Below are 20,076 nucleotides of genomic sequence, written 5' to 3'. Positions count from 1 at the left end.
CTAGAACTAAAAATTGGTCACAAAAGAGATCAAACTTAACGGGAAAACTGCAAATGGCTTGTTAGCAAGTTAATTGAGTTTGTTCGACAAAAAAAAAAAAAAACGTTAATTTAGTTTGTTGCATACACATTAATTAGCAAGACAAAAGTATTTGGAGAAATAACAAAGACAAGAAAAAAAATCATGAAATTTAATAAGAACATGACTATGAATAAACAACTACAATATACATATATATATGGATGCAAATATTGAAGATGGAGTTGGTACGTGCCAACTTACCAATATACCTTTTTTTTTTTACTCTTTGGATTCTTGTTAGATACCCATTTAGAGAAAGATCAAACGTTGTAGAAGTTGTGTAGAGATTTTTGGTCACATGAGAGATGGCAACAACTGTTGGTACAATTAGTGCCATCTCTCCTGCGAACATAAATCCCCCAACTTTCTTAATTCCATCACTTCCCTAGAGGTACCTCTCTCCCTCTCTCCCTTTCTCTCAATGAATTTGGAGAATGCTGCATTTTTCTTTAATAGAATGAAGAAATTATTGCATCTACATAAAGAAATAAAGGGGTTCATGTCACAGGAGGATGGAACATGCTGTTAACTAGAGCGCAGCTCGTACCATCTCTCCTGCGACAAGAATCCCTCAACCTCTTTTATCTCTTCTTTGTTTCTCTATACAATGTGTTAATGCTCTACGACCTTAGATAGCCCCCAGTATTTATAGCCATCAAGCTAGGCCGATATTTCTCTATGTACTCGGAGAATGTTAGGTTTATCAACAATGTCAGGAAATTACCTGCACATTTCCATGAAGTTTGCTTTTAATTTTCAAGGACTTTGCCCGTGATTACATAATATAGAAAGTGAGATAAATTGGCATATGCTAATGAATTAATCATTATTCAAAATCAAATATCTTGTTTAAAATTTGGAAAATTGGTCTAACCACACAAATTTGAAACTCACTAGTAATTTACAGGGTTCATTTTTCCATGGAAAATAATAAAAGTTACAAGCATACAATTTCGTCGAGACCTTCATATCTCCTAATAGATCTCCATAGCCAATCAAAAGAAAATGAAAATGATGTTAGACTCTTCGAATGACTGAGTCATTCTGGCTTGGACTAGATTTTTTTTTTATAATGTTAGTCATATATTAGAACAAATCACAGAGTTTAACTTGTAAAACGATTCTTAGCAATGAAATTTCAAGTTCTCATGAAAAGTGAGACAATTTTGATCCGTAAGTTGGTCTAAGAAATAGCTAGGAAATGAGGGGTGTAATTAAATAGGATTTAAGAGGATTTTAATTGACATTTTTAAGTGACGGTTTTCATTATGTTGACTTCTAGAAATTTCATATGGATTTTGGAAGATTTGAGAAGATTTTTTTTTTTCCTTTTTGTCAAATGATAAATTTGTTAGATTAAATGTTAGATTAGTGAGCCGATGAGATTTGAACCCACGCCATGATGTAAGAACAACAGTTCTCTCTACCACTGTGGTACTTGTGAAGAAGATTTGAGAAGATTCATATAGCATATTTCTATGGATTTTGATAGACTTATGTAACGTTGAATCTTGAATGTCGAATAGATCAAATTGTGATAAATGTGCCTAGGTCTAAACCTAATCAAATTGTCACATCATGGCATGGGGTTCGAATTTACGTTGAATACACTGATTTGTGACTCTTTTTCGTTCGAGTATTTTCTGGTTGCGGGATGTACACATTGTGCGCTCTTCGAGGGTTGCGTGGTGTTTCGAAGACAAGCTCTGTATGAAATTAAAGCACCAGGATTCCAAGCCTACTACAAAACCGGGGGATTTAAGTTGCCTATTATCACTTTGTTTCCAGTTTGACATGTTTGTTCATAAATATGCAATCATTCTCTATAAGATATATGAGATTCAGACTGATGTATCAACTGATTGGTTTTCGAATACAAGATTCAAGTTAGGAAACTATTAATCTGCCACAAGTTTACATGCTGCCTTCAACAAATCTACGTTAATTAATTAAGCAAATTTTACATAGACATCGATCTGATTAACAATTGGAAACCACATTTCTTGCTTAATTACCTGTATCTGTCAAAGATTAATCACATCCTTTTTGGGTCTATTGGTGTTTCCATATATTAATCTTGGGATCTAGTCATCAGCCGGCCATTCCTGTATATGATACTCGAACTTTGAAGAGGGTCTTGTGAGGAGAAGCCGGATTAGGGACATGTGAGAGGGAAGTAGGACCAAAGAGCGGTCCTAGGTTCGCATAACAAATCATGAGGATGGACTGGTGGATTTTTTGTGTCTTGGGACCGCACAGGACAGGCGATATGATTGCCAGATCCCAAAATTTCTTCAAACTTGAAAGAAAAATAATAGATACCTCAACCCCTCCTTGATGGTGCTTCATTTGTTATGGGCATCCAGTGCTAATTTTTGTGCTTAATATTAAACATATACGGTCTGTGAGCAATCATGCACTCTGGTCTGGATACAACATTCCTCAGATAAAACTCCCTTTCTTTTAACTGGAGAATATATTAACTAGTACATACGTATAATTTATGTAATATATACTGAACCATGACATGTGGGGAATATTTCTTTTTAACTTTATACATTTTCGATCAGTTTTTTGTCCAATGCCGGGAAAGCATGAACACGCTGTAAGATTCCTAGCAGGATCATCATGCAGTGCGAAATTCATTGGTAGTATCCTCAATATAATACTGTAGAAAAAGCGGCCTACTGGAATCTTATGTTGTTGCTTGTGCTTTGTGTCGAAGATTTGTGCTGCTTTTGGATTACGTTCTGGTGAAAATTTGCACTTTTTCCCTAATAACTGAGTGTCCACCACATGCTAGTTAAATTTGTGTGAATAGAGGGGATTATTAGGATCTTAGTTATGCCCGATTGTATATTCATGGTTCAAGACAGACATATATTCCTTTTGGATTGAATATTTCTCAAACAATGGATGTACAACCGAATAGATTTTTCCTAAACATGAGGCTGACATGCCCAACAATTGCCTTGCTCAAACCTTGACACAATTATAGGTAAATATATATATATATATATGCAAGCTGGTTATTAGGGGGGAAGAACTAGGACCACATTGGCGGTACCCAAAGACAATCACACTTTAACTTTGTGATAGATTTGGGATATAACCGCCGTGTCTTTCCATGTGTGAGTAAAGTTTCTTTTATATATGGGTTATGGATACCCAACTTCAGGTAAGTAAAGTCATATTAACCTCCCCAAGAACTGCTAGAATATTGCCCACACGAACATTAACCCGCCGACCGTGGATCCGAGGAGAGCGAAAATGGTTGCCAGAACCATGATTTGGGGTTCAAAGTTTGAAACTTTTTGCTTGTTCTTGGGTTTCTTCTGCGTGATCTTGCTGAAAATGTTAAAATTTGTATAATTTTGTGGAGATTAATTAATATATATTTAATGGAAAAGGGGTTTTTGGGGTGAGTCGGCGTTGATTATTCTGTGCAAATACAATAAACGTTAAGGTCCAAAAATTGACTGGTGGATTTGTCTCAATGCAAATAAGTTGGGGTGTGTATGTGTCTGCGTGGAAGAGTCGTGGAATCATTTACCTTGCTCCGTAGGTTAGCTTAATGTGGACCAATGGAAAATATTATCTTTAAAAAAATGGAGTTTTTTTTGTTTTTTATAAAATGGAAATTATTATTAGTTCCCTGACTTCATATAACAATGATGTCATCATAATCTTTTAGTTCAACAGTTCAACATCACATGGTAATATCCTCTCGGTTTGAATTGCACTTAGTGGCAAAGGAAATGCCAATTAGTATGGTCCCAAAATAAATCATGAACTGAAATGTTTGGTAGGAAAACCATGTACTTATTTTGTTGGCGATTATGATATCCACACATAACTGATGCAATATATTAGATGGATGTTCGTTCCATAACTAGACGAGTACGGAAATATCAATTCGAAACTATGTTAAACATAATCTTTAAGGGAAGATCTTCCTATTTTTTGAAAAAAAAAAAATTGGGGATTAGTGGTACGGCTCACACCACATCGAACTTCAACAATTCAAACCTCCTATTTTTCAAGTTGCACCCCATAGATCATTTTTGTAAAAATATTAGCCAAATAGGAAATATCTGAAGCATCTAATTTGAGTTCAAAAAAATTGACGAACACTATGATCTAAGAAATATTGGAATTTCATCATGACAATTAAATAGGCAAATGATTTTGGATTGAATTGAATTTTTGCAAGAATGCATCAAAGAATCGAGACTTATAAAATCTACTGTTCAAATCATTGAAGCTCGATGTAGTGTGGGCCTCACAACTAATCCCCATTCTTTAAACAAAATGAGAACATCTTCCCTTAAAGGGCCTGTAATTATTGATATACTTACTTCGAGTAGGCCTATCTGTGCACCTTCTAATCCTTTCTTACGAGGTTCGTTAATTGGTATGTCTTCCCCTTGTTTTGTATTTTGAACCTTCAATACAAGAACATGTGTGAGATTGACGATGTATTAGGGTTTACAGTAGTCATGAACTCTTTCCACCCAAGTTCTTATTACATTATTAAGATAAACAGCCACATTCATCAGGGTGTACAATGGAAGAAATAAGGTTGAAAAACCCCCACCCCACCCCCAGGCTGACTGTTTTCTTCAAATTATGTCTGCTGGAGTCGCCATTTGAACTCCGCTTTTCTTGCATGGTTCTGTATTTTACAAATACGGGCAAGCAGTCCACAACTAACCGTAAACAAGGAAACTAACAGCAACATACATGCAAGACAAAGAAAAACAAGGAAACTAATCACATTTCTAGTTATATTGACCAAATCTGATGGAATTTGTAGACAATTTGTTGTTAATTGATAAAATTATAAGCTTTTCTTGTATGCCCTTAGCCCGCTTTTCTTGTATTTTATTTTTCTTGCTTTATGAGGGGCAAGGTTTATATCATCTTCTAACTAGGTGTAACATTTTTTTTTTTTTTCATATCAATAAATTTCTTCATACCACCGAAATTTCTCAAAAAAATAAAATAAATTCTTGAAATAGGGCGCACACGCACATCACACCGGCGATATCTGAGCCTAGTTTAAGCCCACACCCATCGTACGCATTCTTTCTAATTCACTTTGAGTTTCAATTACAGGTTTGGTATCACGAACGGTCACCTTTGGATAGAATTCTGGAATACCAAATATTGAAAGAGAACTCTGTTTTAATTTTTGAATTTTATTGAATGAAAGATCCTAAAATACAACCCTAATTGTTGTTTAAATAGTCTTAACAAGCCCTAGCTCCAAATAAAAAATAAATTAAACAAATAACAAATAAAAAATTTCTAAAATATTGAAACCCGAATTAAACACATTATACGACATAAGTAGCCTAAATTTCGGCTGGGCTTGTTAGGCGTCAACAAGTCTTGTAGATCTCGTCGTTTTCTTCAAATTCAGATCTTACAAGCCCAAAATTGACACGCCAAATGAAAGTAACATTCATCCGAACAACTTGAAAAGCCTAAAATATAAACTTTCTAGATATGGCACCAGCAAATAATCTGTTAACCCCCTGAATTACCCATTTTTCCAATTAATTTTCTTAATTAAATGACGCTTCATTCCTTTAACTCTCTCGTATCTAAAATAACTCCAACTCATTCTCTCGGTTCCTGTTATTGGTAAATAAGTAAGAAAGGCCACTTTCAAACGAGAGACCTATTTTCACTGTATACTTTGATCTGATAGTAATTCAGGATGTATTGCAGTAAGAAAATCTCAATAATTAGAGACACTATTACTTACTTTCACCTTGTTCTTCACAGCAACAAGAGTTTTTGTAGATTAACTTGTTTTACTTTGCTGCCCAGAAGTTTTTTGTGCCTCGCCTTTGACTCTTTTGTACTTATATTGTAGATAAAAGAGAAAAAGATAAAGAAAAAAAAAAGTGGCTGCAAACCATATACTTGAAGACGCTTATGTGGCTACACAAAATGTTTTACAACTCCATTAAATGATTCTCATTACACACTAACAAAAGGTAGAACATATACAAGAAAAAGGGTTTGTAAACTTTGTAGCTCAGTCTGCTACGAGCATTCGCTCATTGAACTCGGGATTCTGAGTTCGGTTCCCTCACATCCTCATACCACTTGTGTATAAAAGATGATGAGGAAATTATATAGGTGGAAAATATAGTACACAAACATCACACTTACATAAACAAACATAGCATTAGAGGATCTGATTCTTAAATCCTAATTTTTGGCTCTCTTTTTATCTTCTATCAAATGATCTTGTGTGCTTGTCATGCACTTCCAGCTGATTGCTCCGTATTTACCGTATTTCCTTTCTTCCTCGGCTATTAACTTTCCGTTCTCTTTCTCCTTTTTGAGAGCTTGAACCAGGTTCTGCAGGCAGATGTCAGCGCTTTGAGAAAGTGTCTTGGGCATCAAATGCTCTGCGACATCAGCTGGAACCACATTAGTTTTCCCCAGCAACTCGCAAATCGTGGGGAACAAATGGTGGGATTCAAGTTTAAGGTAGTTTCTAGCGAGCACCTTGAATGCTTCAAAGGTGCAGTATGATAGTTCTATGTGCTTGTCCAACCGTCCTTTCGAGTGAGTGCAGCGTCGAGTTTCTCCACATGGTTGGTGGTGAATACTATCAGCCTCTCTCCTTTACAGGCTGACCAGAGCCCGTCAATGAAGTTCAGAAGCCCTGAAAGAGTAACCTGGCTCAGTATATTTGCTTCCTTTTCCTGTCCTCCGTTTTCCTTTCCATGATCTTTATCTTTGTCCTCTTTCGCTTTATCATTCTTCTTAATCCTTTGCCCAGTGAGATCAAGCGAACAATCAATGTCTTCGATCACAATAAGAGACTTGTTCGATGTTTCAAGCAGTAGCTTCCTCAGCTCGGTGTTGTTCTTCACTGAAGTCAACTCAAGATCGTAAATATTGTAGCCCAAATGATTCGCCATGGCGGCAATCATGGTTGACTTCCCAGTTCCCGGGGGGCCATAAAGGAGGTACCCTCGCTTCCACGCCCTCCCAATGCTTTTGTAAAACTCTTCCGCTTTGCTGAATGTCATTAAATCGTCCATAATCTCCTGCTTCTTCACCGGATCCATGGCTAGTGTCTGAAATGTCGCAGGGTGCTCAAACACAACATGGCTCCAACGTACCCCATTGTTGGTATAAAGCTTCCTTTCCCGGTTTCTCAACTTAATTGCATTGCCCTCTTTCATGACATGTTCGATATAACGCCCGATAATGAGATCCCTCTGCGTCTTATGAAAAGTGAGCTTGTAGTACCATCTCTCATAAGGAACTGGATGGTTCGACGAACTCCTTTGCATAACAATGGTTTTCCCGAAAGCCCACCATACTTTGGCTCCTTCAAACTCGTCAGCAACCTTTTCATTTGCATCCATGCTAAGCACAAGGGACTGGTTGTTTGTCACGCAACCACGCAGCCGATTTGCTTCATCGGAAGCTTTGGACCTCAGGTAGTTCTCAATAGCGGAGAAGGCTTCACTGCGCATGAGGTTATGTTCTCCAGAATATTCACTGAATTTGATTTGGATGTAAGGATAGTAAATGGAACCGAGTACTACTGGAAAGAGCATATCAACGTGTCTTAGAAAACCGTAGGCAAAGCAGAATTCTCTTAAGATAGCCCACGCAGACGAAGACATTGTTTCGCTAATTGCTGTTTATGGGTGCTAATTAACCTCCTTTTCACTCTTTTCTTGCTTCTCTCTTGGCTTCAAGTCCTCCATTATATATTTACAGGCAGCGCCAGGGTTTTCATTTTTTTTTTCTTTTTTAATGCGTTAACAAGAGCAGCAAATTTATCTACATTTAATGCTTACAACTATTCTATTAAGAGGTATTTGTCGACTTCTCAAATTTGTAAGGAGTTAAATTTTTCTGAATTTTAATTTTAGTCAGTTACCTCCAAAACTTTCATAATTGACCAATTTCTCTCCTGAATTTTAATTTTAGCAGATTAGTCTCTGAATTTTATAATTAATTAATTTCCCCTTGGACTTTAGTTTTATTATTGCCCAATTATAAAAGCTCAGGAGGATAATCAGTTAGAATTAAAGGTAAGGAGAAAATTGACAGCTCCTTACAAGTTTGGGAAAAAAATCAACTAATACCTCTTCTATTAATTACATAAATTTCTTGTTGTAGTCAAGATTTGCTACTCTAGTTAACACTAAGGTTGAAACTTACTGGCAAATACAGTATATATAGGAATCAGAAACGCTATTTCCTGAAGAGCTTCTTCATAAATTCCCCGACTTCTTTCTTAAAAATTTAACACAGTATTCTTACTACGAAAATATGCTCACATCTCCATAACAAAACTGTGCGGGCGCAAGAACGAAGGTGACAGGCTACCAGCTTTACTATAAATAACTTTGATGCAGAGTATAAAACATTATCCCGACCGATGTCAGTGTGTCAAGGAAGGTTCCGACTTGTTCCATGGCAGTTCTTTTTCTGTATTTTAAGTATTTCAGTTGCGGCTGGAAATTAATGTAGTCCTCCAGTTCTTCTATGGCAGATCGCGACAGGTTTCCAATCGATTGTTTTTTTTATTTTTCATGACGCAATTCCAGTTGGAAGTACCGGACTTGTTTATTAATTACGATGCTTCTTCGAAACTTCCTTCACAAACTTCTTCTGAGCGATTTCCTTGCGGCTCTTAGTTTCACCTTTTTAGCCGGTTCCTTATTTCCTTATAATCGAAAGGCTTACGTGCTACACAAAATGATTCTTACTACACATTAGGAAAATAGAGACTTTAGATGCGGTCCTTAGCTATGAATATTTTTTTATTGAAATCCTGTTGATTTTTAATTTTTGATCCAGATCCCTGAAATTAATGTAATAATTTATTTTTATGTACGTTACTATATTTTTTAAATTAAAAATTAGAAATTTTAGTTGTTTATAGTAAATGAGATTTTAAATTAAAAAAACCATAATTTGTGGGATTAAAAATATTAAAATATAAATATACTAATGTGTGTGTATGTATATAAACATGGGTACATCCATCAAAATTAACCAAAAAAATTATTGTATCAAAACATGGATACATTCTTCAAAATCACAAAAAAAAATAAAAAATAAAAAATAAAAAAATAATAGTAGGCTTAATAACATTAGTAAGTTTCTTCGATTAAACTTGACATGGATACATTTTAAAATCAAAGAAAAAAAATGTACCCATATAAGTTTAAAAATGAATTAGAAAAAAATTGAATAGATTTTATATTAAAAAAATGATACATTTTACATATAACAAATTGGTATATTTAAGAATGAGTACATTTCAAGATTAAAAAGTTTTACATGAATGGGTACATATAATTAGCATGGGTACATTTAGCAAAATAAAAAGTACAAATAAAAAAAATATATGGGTACAAATACAAATAAACTTTAAAAAATATGGACACAAAAAGAATTTAATATATGGGTACAAATTAAAATTGAAAAGAAAATTAGTACAAATTAAAAATGGGTACAAACTAAAACTAAAAATATATGATAAAAAATTTAGTCATAAATATAAATATACTAATTGTAACATTTTTAACATAAAATGAACATATTTAGAAATTAAAATAAAATTATTATTAAAATAATTAATGATGTTATTAATACCCAAGAATCTTGATCAAAAATTGAAAAAAAGTAGATTTTAATCAATGGAGTAATAAAAGGAAGGATGAGAACTTAATTTTTCCTTAGGAAAAAAACACACACTGATCATGGTGTAAGGTTGAAATTTATACGGACACTCTCTTTCCCACAAATTCAAGGCTAACTCTGATGCGGCACGAGTGTAGTAAATGGATACAAACGTAAACCCAAGATCCGGAAGGCTGGAATCAACTAGTTTAGAGATAAAATCTCAAAGGGTTTTTATTTTATTTTTTATTTTTATTAATTTTTGAATGTTCCATTACAACAGAATCCATAAGGCTTAAATAAATTTAATCTGACCCTCGGGAAGTTCAAGGGGTCTTAGGAAATATAAAAGACATTAATTGGACGGAAAATCAAAAGCTTAACTTTTTTACAAATATTAAAACGTTGTTTTGGAGGCTGAAACTATCATTTTTTGCCTTAAACATGACAGGCTCATGACAAAATCATGAGTCTTCTTCTGCTCGCGATTCTCTACAAAAAGACATATATACACCAATTTCTGACATCTAAATATTTCTTGCTACCATATATGTCGCTATATCAATTGAAAAAAATATATATCCTAACTTTAATTCTTCTTTTCTATAATTTGAAACATTTTATTTTCTTTATTTGTCTTCACCGGTATTGACCCATATCTTCACCTACATTAGCATCCTCCACTTGAATGGAACTCAACCTCTAGTTCGCCTTAAAATTGACTCTGATACTAGGGATCATGAAGCTAGATAATCATATATAGTCTCTAACATGTAGTCGATTCCGTAATAAGATTTGATATGTAGTTGACTCATCTTCTTGTTTGGGTTCACATGTTTAGTAGTTCATGTTCGTGTTTGATAATGGCTTATCTTCTAAAACCATACAACTTTATCAACCATAATAGTTTGAGTTTTATCAATACCTTGTCGGTCATGGATGCTAACTTGATTGTCTTCTTTTATTATGGCTTCCTCTTCAATCACGAGATCAGTTTGAAAATGCGATTCAACTTCTGTGTCAGAATCGTTGTCGACTACTCAAATACGATCTCATCATTCTGCTCTCCAATCACCTTCATTCGATATTCTGCCCCTTTCTTTGCTTCGACAATTGGCTTAGCTTGTTTGCGATTTAGATATTTCCTTGATAAATACAAATCGTAATCATAAGGAAGCAATTTTTCCACCAATAGTCGTTCAGTTTCGTCTTCCTCCTGTGTGGACTTCTGATTTGCCCTGTTGACGAGCTTTCTTTATACTTTTTCCATGATATGTTAGCAATATTCCTAATCCATAATTTTAAAGAACAACTCAACATCTTCAATCTATAGGAGAAATATTATCTTAATACACTCACAATTTTCGAAATAAGGAATATCCTCCATGAAAAATTGATGAAGTTGGCCATGGGCGAATCCTATAATGTGTTCCCTTCAATATTTGGTACTCATTTACAAAGAAAGTCGTTTAGGGTTTTACTTCTTTCACGATTGATTGCCATTAAAATAGGGCATGCTGATACCAATTGACACAGCACGAGCATAGAAAGGATACATGTGATCGAGATTTTCAAGAACTCGCTGAATATTTGATACAAGAATTTTTTGTGCCCTGTTGTGTCCACATATATAGTTGTAAGCACGAACAGTCTCTCCCCTCCACAAGCTGGCCCAATCCCATCGATAAAGTCTAGCAGCCCCGAAAGAGTCACCTTGCTCGGTCTGTTTTTTTCATCTTCCTTCTTTTTCCGAACTGGATCATTTTCTTCATTGTCCTCCTCGTCCTTCTCCTTCTTCTTCTTTCTCTAGTTCGGTAAGATCAAAAGAGCAATCAATGTCCTCAATCACAATTATACACTTACTCGGCGAGTCAATCAGTAGCTTCCTCAGCTCAGTGTGTTCACTCAAGATCATAGACATCATAATCCATGAGATTAATTAAAATATATTTAATGGAAAAGGGGTTTTGCGGTGAGTCGGCATTGATTATTCTGTGTGAATATAATTTAACATTATGGTCCAAACATTGACTGGTGGAATTGTCTCAATGCAAAGAAGTTGGGGTGTGTGTGTGTTAGTGTGGAAGAGTCGTGGACTCGTTTACTTGCTCCGTAAGTTAACAAGCCAATGGAAATTATTATTAGTTCCATCACGTCAATAACAATGATGTCATCATCATCTTTCAGTTCAACGTCACATGGTACTTTCCTCTCAGTTTGAATTGTAGCTCGTGGCAAAGAAAATGCGTCTTAGTATGGTCCCAAAGTTAATCTGAACTAGAATGTTTGGTAGGAAAACCATGCACCTATTTTGTTGGCGAATATGATATTATTGATTCATTATATTAACTTACATTATAACCGAATGGTGTCAATGTGTGTCATGGATGGTGAACCTGACTTGTTTCGTGGCCTTTTCCTCACTCTTCTTTTCATTTTTTTAGTATTTTACGTATAGGCCGGCGCTTTAGTCTACCATTTGGACTCATGCTTTCTTCCGGTGATGAGTTCCTGCCTGTAGAAACTGGTGTGCAAAATTTTCTTTGGCTCATCGCAGAGCTTTCTAATTGACATATATGTATATATACACACACATTTTATTGTAGAGATCAATTGTTCTTCATAAAAAGCTTTCTCTGAACGATTTCGTTGCAGCACAAGTTACATATGTTCTTGATGATCGAAAACGCTTATGTGCCATATATGATTTATTACAACACCATAAAATAATTCTTATTACACATTAAGTAAAACCACACACTGATCAGGCTGTACAAGCACAACATTTCACTATATTTCGTACACATTCAAGCACTTTGTTTTCTTCGCGTTGCAACTTATGTTCCATTACATTTCTCTTCAACTTTAGCAGACTGGTCTTCTCCTTTTCTTTCTCTGCCTTGAATTTTTCTGCTTCTTCTGCCCTTAATTTCGCTTCTTCCTCGGCCTTCACTCTTGCCTCCTCCTTTGCAGCCTCAAGTGCTTCGATCAAGTTCTTCAAACAAGACTCAGCATCCTGTATAATAGACTTAGGCATCAAGTTCTCAGCAACATCAGCAGGAGTTACATTGGTTTCGCCCAACAAACGTGCAATTGTTTCAAACAACTTGTGTGAATCCAAATCTAAATAATTCCTAGCAAGCACTTTGAATGCTTCGAGGCAGCAATAGGACAACTCTATGTGCTTGTCCATCATTCCTCTTCTAATGAGCGCAGGATCAAGTTTGTCCACATAATTAGTCGTAAACACGACCAGCCTTTCCCCTCCACAAGCTGACCAAATCCCATCGATAAAGTTTAGCAGCCCTGAAGAAGTCACCTTGCTCGGTAGTGTTTTCTTCATCTTCCATCATTTTTCGAACTGAATCCTTTACTTCCATGTCCCCCTCACCCTTGTCCTTCTTCTTTCTTTGGCTGTCCGGTAAGATCAAGCGAGCAATCAAAGTCCGCAATCACAGTTATAGACTTACTTGGTGTGTCAATCAGTAGCTTCCTCAGCCAGTGTTGTCCTTCACCGTAGTTAACTCAAGATATAATTGTTGGGTCAATGACCCAACTTCCCGTCAAACAGCCCCATATATATATATTATTTTTAATATTCAACACATAGACATGATAATTCATTACATTAGACATGGCAGCAATCATGGTAGACTTTCCAGTGCCTGGTGGCCCGTAAAGGAGATAACCCCGCTTCCAAGCCTTCCCGATTTTCGCATAGTACTCCTTTCCCTCCCTGAACTTGGTAGGTCATTGATGATTTCCTCCTTCTTTTCTGGGTCCATTGCTAGGGTTTCAAATGTTGCCGGGTGCTCAAACACTACAGGACTCCACTTTGTCCCCCTGTAGGAATACCAATCATGTGCAGGATTGTTAACGTAGAGCTTTCGTTGCCTTGAAATTCATCAGTTACTTCTTTATTGTCGTCCATGCCAAGGACTAGAGACTTTGCTGTCCTTGACATCATGAGCTTTTAAACGCTTAGCCCGAGTGGAAGATTTTGTGCTGAGGTAGCTCTGGATGGCGGAATAGATTTCGCTTTGGTTGCGAAAATCATTGGTGAATTCATCAAAGGTGATTTGTGTTGGAGTAAATATGTTTTTATTTAATAATATATATGTTTATATATTTATGTTTTGTTTTATTATCAATATTATATACATAACATTTTGTTTTATTATCATTATTCTATGCATAACAGCCAATTGATTTTAGCTTTTCAATAAGATAAGGAGTTAGCTTTTTAAGTTTGAAACATGCCATTGACTTTTCAATTAGATAAGAATTTATCTCCTTTTAAGTTTGAAAAGATGGGATTCCTTCTCTGAAGATCAAGTCTATTTACATAATTTTTATTCCGTTGTGATTTTGACGTTTTGATTTTGTCCGTTTTGTTTTCTTCTGCATTTGATTCCCTACAGTTTTGCATTTGATTGTAGATAGTTATACACGCCGTAAATCCCCATTAACTCCCTTCATTTCTTACGTTCGTACACCCCACAACGTCTACTTTATATATATATATATATATATATATATATATATATATATATAGGTAGATGGTACATAAAAAAACATGGGAAAAAAAAAAGTTTTACAAATATTGATTTAAAAAGCAACATATTAAGAGGGTGTGAGTTCGAAGGTTCTTCTACTGTGCAATGAAGAACTTTATCAGAAGAAGAAGGTTCTGGGCTGTTTTATCCTGGGAACGATGTGATGTTTGTGAACTGCTTGCACACTTTAGGCAGAGCCGCAAAACGTCTTAAAGAGAGTGAGTTAGTCCACGACTCATCCCAAGAATCATTCACCACTCATGACTTCTACATTTTTCGGGTAACTTCGTTCATTTTCTATTTCAATTGTCAACAATTTGTATGTAAGGGTAGACAAAGCCCACTAATTTTTGAGTGTATCCTTCGACATGGTACCGAAGTTGGCGGGGAACGTATCATTGAAATATGGTGACAACGAACACCACTCGCTATCACCGAGCCCATTTGAGGCCACATTCCCCCAATCATCTTCATTTCTGGCCGAAGGGTTTACAGAATCTCTTGAAGGTTTACATTATGTTTGAATGAGGAAAATAAACTTAGAATTTATAAATTGAAATGCACCAATTCTCTTGTTTGGATTTATAAACATGGAAATTTAGAATTTCCTTGTGGAAAAAAAATTTGGAATTTGGAACCTCCAATTCCCAAGTTTAAGGGGGGTGTATTCAATTGGATTTTGAGGGATTTTAATTCTTTTAATGAATCTAGAGGTATTCAATCAGATTTTAAGTGATTCTCTGAAATTCAAGGTGTATTCAATTAGAATTTTAAGATAGTTTATTAAAATCCTTAGAAATTCGGGTGTATTCAATTAGGATTTTAAAGAAGTTTATAACATTGTAAGTGTATTCAATTAGAAATTGATTTTAAAGAATTTGAGAAAGTTGAGAAATTAGAGGGAATTTGAGAGATTTCATAGTGTATTTTAAGCATCCACAAATCTCACATCTTCCCATGAGATTTCGAGGGAATTGAATCAAAATTTTATATGGAATATCTTCAAATCAATTAAACTCCATATAAATTCATGGATTTATAAATCTATTAAAGTCTCTCAAATTCTCAATTGAATACATCCTCTAAATTCTATGTAAATAGGTGTCATTTCTTAATTTCTATGATTAAGAGTTTAAAAATAACATATTCCTGTATTCAATTCCATTGTTCTTTTAAGTTAACCAAACAAGAAAATTCACAAATACCCGGAAATAAAATCTCGTCATTCCAATTTCTGTCATTTTAAAATTCCTTAATAATCTTAAATTTCTTTAGCCAATCATAATGTTAGAGATTTAATTTTGTTTCTGCTCAATGAAAGACATGGTTTTATATGGAGTGGAGGATTTGTTCTTTTCTTGGAAGCCAAGTTTTAGTTGTTTACGATAACACAGTGAATAAAGGGAAAAAAAATTGAGGAAGTTTGCTGCGATCTTCCGAAGGTAGCCGCCATTGATGACAAAGGACAGTTATTTTTGGCTTATTTTTCTGTTTTTAAGAGAAACTCCGTTATACGAGGTGATTTTTTTTTTTAAATTAAAAAAAGAAAGTCATTTTTAATGGTGGCAAAGAGGAGGACATAATGAGAAATTCAAAGGCGTGTGTGCTGGAAAAATTGTTTTTAAAGTGAAGAAAATTGTTATTAACACTTCAAAATTTCATTTTACATTCTTAATTTTTTACATTTGGAAAGAAAAATACACTTGTGAGGAGTGTCGAATGAGATTTTTTGAGTGCAAATAACAGTTCCCAAAGGGAAAATTCATGCATTTACATCCTGTTACTATCGTTGCAAGCCACCGCCACCATCTTAAACACAATCATCGTTGTTAATAATGTTGTTGTCACCACTACCACCAGTGTGACCTCTGCAACTCAACAACCTCACCCATTTATTACCACCACCACCACCACCATCACAACTATTGCCCTTGCTACTGTTCTTGTGGTCATCGCTCACATAATCATGTCCATTTTTGTCATTGTATACAACTATATCATTTTTACACCAAAGTTTTACCAATCACTTTTACACTCCTTTCCATATTGAAAAGATTTTTAAAAATAAGTTTACCAAAGCTCAAACTAGCCCTAGTTCATACAATGGTCCAATCATAATAAAGTGGTAACTAATTTGTTGTTTAAAAGTTGAGCCTAAGACTTCCAACTTGTGAAAATGAATACTACTAGACAGTCTAGACCATATTACTAAATAACATATTACCGAAGCTTAATCCTAATAGTCAAAGGTAATTAACCAAAACTTGTTAATCAAGTGACAAGAGTAATTCACCATGTATGATTCAAGAAGAAAATAAAACTAACCTAAACAACGAAGGACAATAAAAGACATATAAATTAACAAAAGCAAGAGCTACTGAAGACAACAAAACCCAACAAGTGGGATCATATATCCTTCGTTTTTTCCACCCACTAATTGATATTAGAAGAAGAAGAAAAATGTCGGACGGGCTGTAGCACAGCCAGTCCTGTGGCTCGCTAAGTCCCTGCGTTTTGGTTCATCTGTTGGCCCGTGAATACGCAAACCGTCACTGCCCGTCGTCTATTCCGTTACGCTATAAAATCGAACGGTGATACAAAATAGTGTACTTAGAGTGGATGCATAATTTTTTTCGGAACCTCTTGAAGGTTTACGTTTTTTTTTTGTCATGACTAATGAATGGTGGAAAAAAAAAAAAGGGGGCATTGGTTCATTCCATTGGCCGGTGAATAAGTACTTAGAGCAGATGTGTTTTCTTATGTCCGAGAATCTCCCTTTCTCTAATTTTAAAGACTAGTTTTAAGAAATTTCAGATGGGAGCTGCTCTTCCACTGTTAACTCTGTTTGACAGGTTGGTCCAAGGTGCACAGAAAACAAAAAATTAGGTAAGTGACTAATAAGAGTGCAAGTCACTCCATACTTTTCGTTCTTTCACCTTCACAAGGGGATGAAGAATGTCAAGCTCTTGGCATCCGAGCCTCCAATTAATTTGGCCGAACCACGTAAATACTTGTGTTGAACAATTGTCCCATTTTATTGTCTTAATCATAACGATTTATTTACTCTAATTGATGAAGCTTCGTTAATTGAAAATAGAAATGATAAGTACAATCTTAGAACTTCTAAGAAACTTTAGTAAGTAATGTTGAAATTAATAGAAAACATTAAAAAAACTTCAAATTACTAATCTTTTTGTTTAGATTAGATTATTAATGGGGTGACACCATTTTCCTCGACCTTTTCAGCTAATGTTCCATTACATTTCACTTCCTTTTTGGTAGATTCATCTTTCTTGTCCTTTTCTTCTTCCTCCGCCTTCAATTTCCCTTCTTCCTCCGCCTTCTGTTTCGCGTCTTCCTCCGCCTTCTGTTTTGCTACCTCCTCCGCCTTCACTCTCGCCGCTTCCTTAGCAGCCTCGAGCGCTTCAATCAAGTTCTTCAAACACGACTCAGCATCCTCCACATCAGATTTTGGCATCAAATTCTCCGCAACATCGGCAGGTGTCATGTCGGTCTCTCCCAACAAGCGCTCAATGGTTCCAAACAACACGTGCGTTTCCAGATCCAAATAATTCATAGCAAGAACTTTGAACGCCTCGTAGCAGCAGTAGGACAGTTTTATGTGCTTGTCCATCCTTCCTCTTCTAATCAGAGCAGGATCAAGTTTATCCACATAATTAGTCGTAAACACGATCAGTCTCTCCCCTCCACACGCAGACCAAATGCCATCGATAAAATTTAGCAGCCCCGAAAGAGTCACCTTGCTAGTTGTGTTCTCTTCTTCTTCCGGCTTTTTCAGAATTTGATCCTTTTCATCACCATCTTTGGCCTCCTCTACTTTCTTCTTCTTTCGCTGCCCGGTAAGATCAAGCGAGCAATCAATGTCCTCAATCACAATAATCGCCTTACCGGATATGTCAATCAGCAGCTTTCTCAGCTCGGTGTTGTCCTTAACCGCGGTCAGCTCTAGATCATAGACATCATAATTCATTAAGTTCGATATGGCGGAGATCATGGTGGACTTCCCTGTCCCCGGTGGCCCGTAAAGGAGGTAACCCCTCTTCCAAGCCTTCCCGATTTTCTTATAGTAGTCCCTTCCCCTTTCCGAACTTCAAAAGATCGTTAATTATCGACTGTTTCTCCTTCGGATCCATCGCCAATGTCTCAAATGTCGCCGGATGCTCAAACACCACATGGCTCCATTTCGTGCCCTTTCCGGTGTTGTTAATGTAGAGCTTCCGCTGCCTGTTCTTAACCGCAATCGCCTTCCCCTCCTGCCTCACATGGTCAAGATACGACCCCATGATAACGTCCCTATGCCGGCGGTGGAACGTCAGCTTGAACATCTTCCTCTCATCGTAATCGGGAAAGAACGAAAAGGATGCCTTTTTCGTCGCGCTCTTCTTGGACGCCCACCAGAGCTTGACGCCCTCGAACTCGTCGGTGACCTCCTCGTTGTCGTCCATGCCTAGAACCAAAGCCTTGCTTCCTTTAACCTCATGAGCCTTGAGGCGCTTCGCCAGCGTCGAGGATTTCGTGCTGAGGTAGTTCTGGATCGCGGAGTAGACCTCGCTCCGCCGGTAAAAGTCGCTGTCGTATTCATCGAAGGTGATTTGGATGTACGGGTAGACATAGGCTACTAATTTCTGACCGTATTTTTCAAGGATATCGCCGAGATTGTCTGGGAAGAATTGCTTGAACATGGCATAAGCAAACATCATGCTCGCCATCACCGAGCCGAGCTGCCCCCACATATCCCCCATTTTCAACATCGGTGAAGGAGAAATCAAGTGACAGTCCGACAGTAGCAGTATTCTCAAGAAAAAATCACGTAACGATACGACAGTCACACTGTAAATCTCTTTGATAAAGATTTGATAATGAAGGCGAAGTTATATAGAGAAGACGATGAGGAAGTTTGGCTTGGTGATCAAGACAGAGGACTGTCTAGAGAGAAGCGTGACCAGCTAACTAAACGCTCTGATCAACTCAATTTCCTGGCAGCTTCCATTTGGCCACTTTTGATTTATCTGAATTTAGCTTTTTCAACGCCTACCAAGTTTGACCAATGCAAAATATTGTGTACGTTCACATACATGGAATTGAAATGACCAAGACTATAAGATATTTTCTTTTTTAAGTATTGGTATTTAAGCAAATGCTTCATATGTTATTAAAAGAATATATATGTTATAATATTATGAGTCGTCCAATATATGGATGGTCAACCCATTACATCTCACTCATCCCACTTTACATGTCCTTCCACTAGGAGCTGCCACTGTTTGCTTTTGGTGTTCCTGCTTTGCCTATAAATCAAAGGAGATACGAAGAGAATAAATATATAGAAGAAGAAATGGAAGAGAGAAGCCAGAAGGCTCATGGTAGAGAGAGGAAAAAGAGAGGAGAGAATAAAGAGAGTTATATTTGTAATCTTATTATTTCAGATTATAATGAAAACACTACTACTGCTCTGAGGACGTACTCCAGTCACACTGACTATAGAGGAACCTCGTAAATTTTTGTGTCTTGTTTATTTATTCTGCTGCACATACCGTCAATTTTACAACAATATAAAGAAACACAAAAAAAAAAAAAAAAAAAAAAATTTAACACGTGGAGTATCGCTTTAACATAGGTCATGAGGAAATTGATGTCAATATGAAATAGAAAGCGGTTTTCTCGTTAAATTATTTACTTACGATCATGAATTGAAGTAAAATTAGTTTGGTTACTGAAATATTTTTGTGTACGATAACAT

At 36.0% G+C, this 20,076-nt stretch overlaps 3 pseudogenes; all 3 read right to left on the bottom strand.

The window, feature by feature from the left end:
* Window positions 1-6,215: 6,215 nt before the first annotated feature.
* On the bottom strand, window positions 6,216-8,282 carry LOC125474106 (annotated as a pseudogene).
* A 4,314-nt stretch (window positions 8,283-12,596) lies between these two features.
* Window positions 12,597-14,789, bottom strand: LOC125474203 (annotated as a pseudogene).
* Window positions 14,790-17,384: 2,595 nt separating this feature from the next.
* Window positions 17,385-19,319, bottom strand: LOC125474350 (annotated as a pseudogene).
* Window positions 19,320-20,076: the final 757 nt, after the last annotated feature.

The sequence above is a fragment of a genome, unplaced genomic scaffold, assembly GCF_019419815.1.
Source record: "Pyrus x bretschneideri cultivar Hongxiangsu unplaced genomic scaffold, Pyrus_bretschneideri_v1 Contig12, whole genome shotgun sequence".
Classification (NCBI taxonomy): domain Eukaryota; kingdom Viridiplantae; phylum Streptophyta; class Magnoliopsida; order Rosales; family Rosaceae; genus Pyrus; species Pyrus x bretschneideri.
The sequence above is the reverse complement of the archived record's forward strand: the minus strand, read 5'-3'. Positions and strand labels throughout refer to the sequence as shown.